General features: G+C 42.8%; 1 long non-coding RNA gene and 1 pseudogene across 1 annotated transcript; both read left to right on the plus strand.

Annotated features, from left to right (window-relative positions):
* The window catches only part of LOC118372693 (gastrula zinc finger protein XlCGF57.1-like), a 150,374-nt pseudogene extending 145,224 nt beyond the window's left edge, over positions 1 to 5,150 (plus strand).
* A 4,994-nt stretch (positions 5,151 to 10,144) lies between these two features.
* LOC127930205 (uncharacterized) lies at positions 10,145 to 10,781 on the plus strand. The gene is made up of 3 exons (XR_008137161.1): positions 10,145 to 10,394; positions 10,560 to 10,625; positions 10,692 to 10,781. It is a non-coding gene; the product is annotated as an uncharacterized LOC127930205 (long non-coding RNA).
* The last annotated feature ends 235 nt before the right edge of the window (positions 10,782 to 11,016 follow it).

Genomic DNA, 11,016 nt, shown 5'->3' on the forward strand with positions numbered 1-11,016 from the left:
CTTTGGATCTTGGAGATGGGTGGTCCTTTTTCGATCGTTGGAGCCGCTTTCTGTATTTCTCTGCTCGCTGTTCGACTTTCCTCAACTGATCTTGTAGTTTCTGCAGCTCCCTGTTTAATTTCGCTTTGACAGCGCTCCTTTTCTTCTCCCAAAGTCATGTTGCCTAAAAGAAACATGTAAATATATTGTTACTTAACCATTTCACCTGCAGCAAAATAGACAGCGCCAGCAGTTAACTGTAACCATATAGATACTTTCATTATTGATTTCACAGTAGCAACTTATTTGAGGGTCGTTACCCAGTAATTAATAGATATAAATGACTTACTAATGATGGTTATTATAAAGTGTTACCCTTAATTATTACATATTATACCTGTCAAGTCAAAGTGATGCCTATTTCACTGTTCATTGTGCAGATAGTTCCTTTTCTTTACTTAAGCGTATACAAGTACCTGTTTTCTTTGTTCACCTCTCAACACAGAATGGCCGCATGTGTTCGCACTCCTTCAAATCGCTTGAAGAAAATATCCTTTCTATTTTATACAGCTAAGTTCAATTGTTTTCTTCATACTATAAAATAATGCCACGGAATTCTAAGCAAATCTTGCCTGCTAAATGAACTAGTGTAGCCAACAGCCATATGGCATAGCCATATCAGGGCTTAACATAAGTATTGTCATGACTGGCCTGTTCGGGTCAGGTTACTGTGGACCACAATCCTGCAGAGACATCTCTCACACCCCACCAGAGGGGGAGAGATCGAGAGGTATGGAGGTGGGGGGTTTCATGACACCTCACGCCCATTGTAAATCGTAAATATATCCTTATGATCTGTGCTTACACTAATGTAACAATACATGTATGTTTTGGTCGATCAAGTTCATATTTATATCCAAAAACCTCAGTTTACATTTGGCTTTGCCTCCAAAGCATCCTGTAAATTTGCACAGAGCCACATCAATTTACAGAAATTCTCATAATAAACTTTGATAAAAGATACAAGTATTATGCACAGAATGATAGATATACTTCTCCTTAATGCAACCGCTTTGTCAGATTTCAAAAAAGCTTTACGGAAAAAGTAAACCATGCAATTATCTCAGTATGGCGCTCAGAGACCAAAACAAGCCAAACAGATACCAGCCATGTTGTGTAGTCAAGAGAAGTCAGAAATAGCATTATAAATATTTACTTATCTTTGATGATCTTCATCAGAATGCACTCCCAGGAATCCCAGTTCCACAAATGTTTGTTTAGTTCGATAAAGTCCATTTATGTCCAAATACCTCCTTGTTGTTCGCGCCTTGAGTTCACAAATCCATGACGCGCGATCACTAGGTCCAGACAAAGTCAAAAAGTTCTGTTACAGTCCGTAGAAACATGTCAAACGATGTATAGAATCAATCTTTAGGATGTTTTTAACATAAATTTTCAATAATGTTCCAACTAGTGAATTCCTTTGTCTTTAGAATTGCATTGGAAGCAGGTCGCTCTCACGTGAGTGAGCGTGATCAGCTCATGCCACTCTGGCAGACACCTGACTCAATCAGCTCTTATTCTCCCCCACTTCACAGTAGAAGCCTCAAACAAGGTTCTAAAGACTGTTGACATCTAGTGGAAGCCTTAGGAAGTGCAATATTACCCCATAGACACTATATTCAATAGGCAATGAGTTGAAAAACTACAAACCTCAGATTTCCCACTTCCTGGTTGGATTTTTCTCAGGTTTTCGCCTACCATATGAGTTCTGTTATACTCACAGACATCATTCAAACAGTTTTAGAAACTTCAGTGTTTTCTGTCCAATACTACTAATATTATGCATATATTAGCATCTGGGCCTGAGTAGCAGGACGTTTACGCTGGGAACGCTTTTCATCCGAACGTGAAAATGCTGCCCCCTCACCCAAACAGATTAATCAGCATCACGTCTGGCACGGTAGCGCCTCTGCTTTTCAGCAGCGCTCAATGGTGTTCCAGAACTCTGTTGAATGATGTGGCAAATCGCAGTTCTAGTGTTGCACCCTTGGCCCTCACGCTTGCTCTATTTCTGCCTAGATAATATGTTAAGGAATCCCTAATTGTCTTTCCTTCCTCCCTAACTGTGCACTTGTTCACTTTCCTTCACTGATTTGAAAGGAAATGGCTGTTATAAAACATACGGTGGATTCTCCCACTATCACATGACTCCACCAATCCAATGACGTTTTTTTCTCTCTTTGGTGGAATTTTCACAAGAATGTGGTCAATTTTCACAACTCTAAGCACAAATCTGTTTAAAAATTCTTAGGCCATTTTCAATAAATTACTTTTGAAAAGATTTTCCTGTCATTTGTAAACTATACATTTATCTATAATTTAATGAAACTGCTAAAAACTGAACCACGAAACCAAAATTGGATAGTGTCGAGTTTACGTACAGTTTGAAAAAAAACGGTATAAATTGACATTAATTTAGGTTGGAAGCTAAAACCAAATAATTAATGGATTTGACTGTAAATACGACACCACTCTTCTTCAGCCAGTGGACTTCTATACAGTAGGGCAAAGTGAGTCACTGTGCTACCATTTGAAATTATGGTGTGGTGTACAATGCACTGCTAAAATACTTGGGTGATTTGAAAAAATATGTACGTTTGTGGAAAGTAGTGAACGATTGCACACTTCAGGAGAAATGGGGTATTATAAGGATGCAGCATCAATCAGAGATTTAGACTAAAGTCATCACATTTTTGTTCAATACTTCCTGTGTTCACCAGGACAGAGCTAGTCCGGCCCCCTCCAACCTGCCAGAGTCCCCTGGTCACAACTCTCCTGGTAGCTCCTTACTGCTGGGTCTGAAGAGGGTGTCTGTGAGGCTGGTCGACTGCAGGAAAACACCAGGGCAGAGTGGAACTGTGAGAGAAGGACACGAGGAGGGAGATTTGATTTCATCAAGTAAGAACAATGGGGTGTGTGGATGAAACTACAATCTGATTCTGCAACTTCTGTTAATTCATTGATAAACAATATATACTAATTGGCCAGTTTATTAGGTACACCAATCTAGTACTGGATCGGGCCAGCCTTTGACTCCAAAACAGCCTGAATTCTCCGGAGTGTGGATTCTACAAGGTGTTGGAAACGTACCACAGGGATGTTGGTTCATTCACGTTAATGGCAACACGCAGTTGCTGCAGACGGCTGCTCATTCATGCTGCCAACAGCCCGTTCCATCTCATCCCAAAGATACTCTATTGGGTTTGGTCAGCAACAATGTTCAGAAAAACTGTGCAGTTATTTGTCTGTTTGTGGCCCGCCTGTCAGCTTGCACCATTCTTGCCATTCTCCTGTGACCTCTTTGGTCAATGAGCTGTTTTCACCAACAGGACTGCTGCTGACTGGATATTTGCTTTTTTGATGCACCATTCTTGGTAAACTCTGGACACTGTCGTGTGTGAAAAGTCCAGGAGGGCGGCTGTTTCTGAGATTCTGGATCCGGCGCGCCTGGCACCGGCGATCATACCTCGCTTAGTCGCTTAGGTCACTTGTTTTGCCCATTCTGATGTTCAATCAAACAGGAACTTAATGTCTCTGCCTGTCTGTCTGCTTTTTATAGCAAGCCATAGCCACGTGACTGTAGGAGTGACCTATTTTCTTGAACTGGGGAGTGTACCTAATAAACTGTCCACTGAGTGTATAATGATATATTGTTGATGTTTGGTTATGGACCCATATTTCCAAAACCGAGTTATTCAATGTCTGTTTCAATGTCTGTTTCACAGGGGACTCTCCTCCTCTCAGTGGGAGGGACTTATCATCTGGGGAGCTTCAACTACAACATGTTGCTGACGAGGCAGAGAAGAGTCTCTCCCAATCAGAACACCTCAAACACCAGCACAGACGTACAGGGAAGAAATCTCACCACAGCTGCTCTGACTGTGGGAAGAGTTTCACTACACGGAGGTCCTTCATAATTCACCTGCGTATTCACACCGGAGAGAAGCCTTATCGCTGTGATCAGTGTGGGAAGAGCTTCAATCAGTCAGGCAACCTGACTACACACCAGTTAACACACACTGGAGAGAAGCCTTACAGCTGTGATCAGTGTGGGAAGAGCTTTGCTCGGTCTGGACAGCTGACTACACACCTGGTAATACACACTGGAGAGAAGCCTTATAGCTGTGTTCAGTGTGGAAAGAGCTTTAATCAGGCAGGCAACCTGACAGCACACCAGCTAACACACACTGGAGAGAAGCCTTACAGCTGTGATCAGTGTGGGAAGAGCTTCAATCACTCAGGCAACCTGACAGCACACCAGGTAACACACACTGGAGAGAAGCCTTATAGCTGTGATCAATGTGGGAAGAGGTTTGCTTACACTTCCAACCTAACTAGACACCAGGTGACACACACAGAAGAGAAACCTTACAGCTGTGATCAATGTGGGAAGAGTTTTGCTCAAGCTTCCAACCTAACTAGACACCAGGTAACACACACCGAAGAAAAGCCTTACAGCTGTGATCAATGTGGGAAGGGGTTTGCTACATATTACACATTCAAATATCATCTGAGAATTCATACAGGGGAGAAACCTTACCCCTGCCTTGATTGTGGGAAAAACTTTGCGAGTGCAGGATCCCTAACCATACACCGGAGTGTACACACAGGGGAGAAGCCTTATAGCTGTCATCAGTGTGGGAAGAGCTTTGCTGTAGCTAACAACCTGATTATACACCAGCGAACACACACTGGAGAGAAGCCGTATAGCTGTAATCTGTGTGGAAAGAGCTTTGCTGTGGTTTCCACCTTGAATAAACACCAGCGCATACACACTGGAGAGAAGCCTTATAGCTGTGATCAGTGTGGGAAGAGCTTTGCTCTATCAGATAAACTAACTATACACCAGCGAACACACACAGGAGAGAAACCTTATAGCTGTGATCAGTGTGGAAAGAGCTTTGCTCGAGCTTCCACCCTGAATTCCCACCAGCGAACACACACTGGAGAGAAGCCTTATAGCTGTGATCAGTGTGGAAAGAGCTTTGCTGAGTCAGGGACCCTGAATTCACACCAGCGAACACACACTAGAGAGAAACCCTATGTCTGTCTATGTGGAAAGAGTTTTTCTCTTTTAGGGCAAATTAAAAAACACCAGAAATCAAAAACGTGCCATATTTCATCTCCATCCTATACCCGACAGTGGTTATAGATCCCTAAATTAAAGGCTCTATAGAAAACATATCCATCTCCCATTCTTAAACAGTTGACTTAATCTGATCACCATGGTAACCTCTGGAGCATAATATGCAGCTCTGATCTAGGATCAGGTCTCCCCTGTGTCTATGTAATATCACACATTTGGATCTAAATGGATAAATGTTATCATAGAAAATGTAATATTGTGTGTGGGGGGGGGGGTGATGTTAATAATTGTATCGTCTTTCATATACTCATGATACTATTATTTAATCTCATTATGTATAATGTTTCAACAATAGGTGTATATTCATGTATTCAATTAATCAATAAATTCAATCCAATATCTTATAAACAAGATATCACTTTAATGTTATAGTTTTCTTGTGTGAGCAAGATGGTGCCAACAGAAAGGGTCGCCTCGCTTCTAGTCCAGCCGGGAAGAACTATTGGATATCAGAGTGAACTTACCAACAATTTGACCAGGAAAACAACTTTCCCGATGCAGATCCTTTGTTCGCACCACCACCCAGGGCATTCGATCTGATTCCAGAGGCCGACCCAAAACAACGTCGCCGCAGAAGTGGTAGACGGAGCGGTCTTCTGGTCAGAATTCGGAGGCGTGCACACCACCCACAGCTTCTGAGTATATTACTCACTAAAGTCCAGTCTCTAGATAACAAGGTAGACGAAATTAGGGCAAGGATTGCTTTCCAGAGAGACATCGGGGACTGTAACATACTCGGTTTCACGGAAACATGGCTCTCTCAGGATATGTTGTCGGAGTCCGTACAGCCACCGGAATTCTTTATGCGTCACGCTGACAGAAATAAACATCTCTGGGAAGATGAAGGGCAGGTTGTTTGTTTCGTGATTAACGACTCATGGTGTAATCGTAACAACGTACAAGAACTCAAGTGCTTTTGTTCACCTGACCTAGAATTCCTCACAATCAAATGCCAACCGTATTATCTCCCAAGATAATTCTCGTCTGTTATTGTCACCGCCGTGTACATCCCCCCTCAAGCCGATACCACGACGACCCTCAAGGAACTTCACTGGATTTTTTGCAAACTGGAAACGATATATCCTAAGGCTGCATTTATTGTAGCTGGGTATTTTAATTAACAAAGCAAATTTGAGAACAAGGCTAGCTAAATTCTATCAGCATATTGATTGTAGCACTCGTGAGGGCAATACACTGGATCACTCCTACTCTATCTTCCGTGATGCATACAAGGCCCTCCCCTGCCCTCCGTTCGGCAAATCTGACCACGTCTCCATTTTGCTCCTGCCTTCCTATATGCAGAAACTCAAACAGGATGTATCTCCTGACGAGGACTATTCAACACTGGTCTGACCAAGCGTAACCCACGCTTCAAGATTGTTTTGATCGTGTGGACTGGGACATGTACCAGGTAGCCTCAGAAAATAATATCGATTTATACGCTGATTCGGTGAGTGAGTTTATAAGGAAGTGCATTGGAGATGTTGTACCTACTATTATAACCTACCCCAACCAGAAACCGTAGATGGATGGCGGCAGGTTCTGAAATTAACACCCGCCAAGCGCCAAATGCGGGTAGATTTTTCATTTGGCGAGTAAATGTCAGAAGGTTTTCCGCCACACTGGCGGGTAAATGTTTGTACCAAAATAGTAATGTAATCAAATCTGGCATGATGGCTCAAGGGAATTACTCATGTTTGCCAGCCTACCACAGACCGTCTCTAGTGCTTTTAGTTTCGCGGCACTGTTTACCACACGGTACATTAGCTACTCGACATCGCTCACTTGCCACGGGTCTGCTGCTAGCTACTGTTCAATAAATAGCTATTATGTGGCGATATTTACCTGGAGCGAGCCAACCTTTTGAAACGAAAACCCACTGACGAAAAGGAGGACGAGTCACAGGAAGTTTTGTGAGAAATTAAGGTTTGGAGATAAAGGCGTTTCAAGAGGCTGGCTGCAGTAAGATGCGGAGACTGTGGTGATGAATTGTTCTGTGTGTCACCAGTGTGCTGAAGATAAAAGCAGAAACAACTAATTTGTTATCAGAAATAAAATGATGAAGCTGGAGAACATTTCCTAGGCCGTCATTGAAAATAAGAATGTGTTCTTAACTGACATGCCTAGTAAAATAAAGGTTAAAAAAAGAAATTATTAAAAAAAATTTGTGACCATGAACACAGCAAGTGTCACATTGCCTGCGTGCCGAGTGTCCCAGGCTCAATCAGTGCCTCTCCTCTTGACACCCTCTGTGATGACAATAATGTCAGAGCAGACCAGCACGAAGATGAAGATACTGTTTAGGACTGTACATGCCATTGGCAAGAAGGTGAGACCACTTTCTGACTTGGAGTGGATGTGCGAGTAAGTGAATGTTGTTACTCTTGTAGCTAGACTAGTACTTTTGTAGCTAGATTTTTCAAGTCTATTTAGCAGACGTGGTCCAGTATTGTAGGTTATTAATAAGCTTTGGTTCACCTCAAAATAGTGTATAAATAACCAAATGATAGGCCTACTGATGATGACATTTGATGATTCTATTTGAATGTTTGTCTCCAGATGCTGTTTACATTTTGAAGCATTGTGACACAATTGACTTTACCAGCCGTATAGTGTTGAACCTTAAGTAAACAAAGGCTAGAAGGCTAATTTAGCACAATCAACTGACAGCTATATTGGATAACATGATTGTATATTTAATTATTATTGAATTAATTTGATGTCTTTATTTTTGCGGTTTGGATGAGAAAAAAGGAATCGCTGCGGGCTCAACTAATAGAAATGAGAAGCAGGATAAAGAGTTTATGCACCATATTGCAGAGGTCTTGAAAACGAAGGGTCAACACTGCAAATATTGACTCTTTGCATCAACTTTATGTAATTGTCAATAAAAGCCTGTGACACTTATGAAATGCTTGTAATTATACTTCAGTATTCCATAGTAACATCTGACAAAAATGTCTAAAGACACTGAAGCAGCAAACTTTGGAAATTAATATTTGTGTCATTCTCAAAACTTTTGGCCATGACTGTACACTTTCTACCACACCAGTCCACTGAACAGGGCAAACCTGGTGAACAGCTTCCAGGCTCTTGGGCACACACCGCTGGTGCCCACCAGAATTGGCAGGACTCGATGGGGAAGGACACCTATTGCGTGCACTGGACCTCTTCCTGCGACGGTACCAGGGGCTTGTCCAGCGTCTGGAACAGGTAGTGGCTCTAGATTGCTATTCTAAGTACTCCAGAAGTCATCAATATGCAATGTCCTGTAAATAACAACAAACACAGTTACAATTGGTAACATGTTTCAATGCTTTATGTACTGATAAAATGACATATCTAATATAGTTTTTTTTGTTGACAGCAATTCATTGTCTATTTGTGTGTCTTTGAATCTGAAGTACATAAAGAACAATCTACTGATGCCCAAAATGTCTGAGGTGTCCAGCAGGCCAAGGCCAGGAAATACTACAGTACTGCGAGGGAGGCTGTTGTTATCCACTTCTGTGGCTTCCTGCATGACACTCTGTAACACACATGAGCAACCTGTTCGCCTGTCTGCAGAGGTCCACCATCACCATAGCAACCAGTTCGCCTGTCTGCAGAGGTCCACCATCACCATAGCAACCAGTTCGCCTGTCTGCAGAGGTCCACCATCACCATAGCAACCCGTTCGCCTGTCTGCAGAGGTCCACCATCACCAGAGCAACCTGTGCGCCTGTCTGCAGAGGTCCACCATCACCAGAGCAACCTGTGCGCCTGTCTGCAGAGGTCCACCATCACCAGAGCAACCTGTGCGCCTGTCTGCAGAGGTCCACCATCACCAGAGCAACCTGTGCGCCTGTCTGCAGAGGTCCACCATCACCAGAGCAACCTGTGCGCCTGTCTGCAGAGGTCCACCATCACCAGAGCAACCTGTGCGCCTGTCTGCAGAGGTCCACCATCACCATAGGAGAAGCCCACAGCTCCTTGTGCTCAACACAGGCAGTACTTAAACATACCTGGTTTTGTACTTCTTATTTAATCTGCAATAAGAAATAGAGTGTTGTAAAAGAACATTCTGAAAGGATGGTCAAATGAGCCTGTTGTCATCAGAGAAGGGCCTGTGATGAAGGCCACAATGGCCAACAGATATGAGGGGATTTCGATTGCCCTATGGTGACAGCAAGACACTCGTCACATCACCGGACAAAATGCTTGACGGGCTAGTGGAGAGTATGACTGACAGGTTCCAGGACTCCAGTATAGAGGTCCTGTGTGCCAACAAGCTGGTCAGCTTCACCAGTGTAGAGGTCCTGTGTGCCAACAAGCTGGTCAGCTTCACCAGTGTAGAGGTCCTGTGTGCCAACAAGCTGGTCAGCTTCACCAGTGTAGAGGTCCTGTGTGCCAACAAGCTGGTCAGCTTCACCAGTATAGAGGTCCTGTGTGCCAACAAGCTGGTCAGCTTCACCAGTGTAGAGGTCCTGTGTGCCAACAAGCTGGTCAGCTTCACCAGTGTAGAGGTCCTGTGTGCCAACAAGCTGGTCAGCTTCACCAGTGTAGAGGTCCTGTGTGCCAACAAGCTGGTCAGCTTCACCAACTGGCCAGAGTCAGGATTTTGTATTACAGGGCAGTCAGGTTACATTATGTTTTGTATTACAGGGCAGTCAGGTTACATTATGTTTTGTATTACAGGGCAGTCAGGTTACATTATGTTTTGTATTACAGGGCAGTCAGGTTACATTATGTTTTGTATTACAGGGCAGTCAGGTTACTTTATGTTTTGTATTACAGGGCAGTCAAGCTGGTCATGTTTTGTATTACAGGGCAGTCAGGTTACATTATGTTTTGTATTACAGGGCAGTGTATGTTTTGTATTACAGGGCAGTCAGGTTACATTATGTTTTGTACAGGGCAGTCCAACAAGCTGGTTACATGTTTTGTATTACAGGGCAGTCAGGTTACATTATGTTTTGTATTACAGGGCAGTCAGGTTACATTATGTTTTGTATTACAGGGCAGTCAGGTTACATTATGTTTTGTATTACAGGGCAGTCAGGTTACATTATGTTTTGTATTACAGGGCAGTCAGGTTACATTATGTTTTGTATTACAGGGCAGTCAGGTTACATTATGTTTTGTATTACAGGGCAGTCAGGTTACATTATGTTTTGTATTACAGGGCAGTCAGGTTACATTATGTTTTGTATTACAGGGCAGTCAGGTTACTTTATGTTTTGTATTACAGGGCAGTCAGGTTACATTATGTTTTGTATTACAGGGCAGTCAGGTTACATTATGTTTTGTATTACAGGGCAGTCAGGTTACTTTATGTTTTGTATTACAGGGCAGTCAGGTTACTTTATGTTTTGTATTACAGGGCAGTCAGGTTACATTATGTTTTGTATTACAGGGCAGTCAGGTTACTTTATGTTTTGTATTACAGGGCAGTCAGGTTACTTTATGTTTTGTATTACAGGGCAGTCAGGTTACATTATGTTTTGTATTACAGGGCAGTCAGGTTACATTATGTTTTGTATTACAGGGCAGTCAGGTTACATTATGTTTTGTATTACAGGGCAGTCAGGTTACATTATGTTTTGTATTACAGGGCAGTCAGGTTCAGGATCATATTTTTATACTTTGAGAAGTAAAACTGCATGATCTTGTTGTAATGTATACAGTTATTCTAGATTTTGGAGACACTGAACTGGAAACCCTGGTGGACCACTTCCTGTCCTGGAGACCTCTGGCATCCATGTTGAAAGGATCCCTGACCAGTGGACTGTCCTGGAGACCTCTGGCATCCATGTTGAAAGGATCCCTGACCAGTGGACTGTCCTGAA

This window comes from Oncorhynchus keta, chromosome 5 (genome assembly GCF_023373465.1).
Source record: "Oncorhynchus keta strain PuntledgeMale-10-30-2019 chromosome 5, Oket_V2, whole genome shotgun sequence".
Classification (NCBI taxonomy): domain Eukaryota; kingdom Metazoa; phylum Chordata; class Actinopteri; order Salmoniformes; family Salmonidae; genus Oncorhynchus; species Oncorhynchus keta.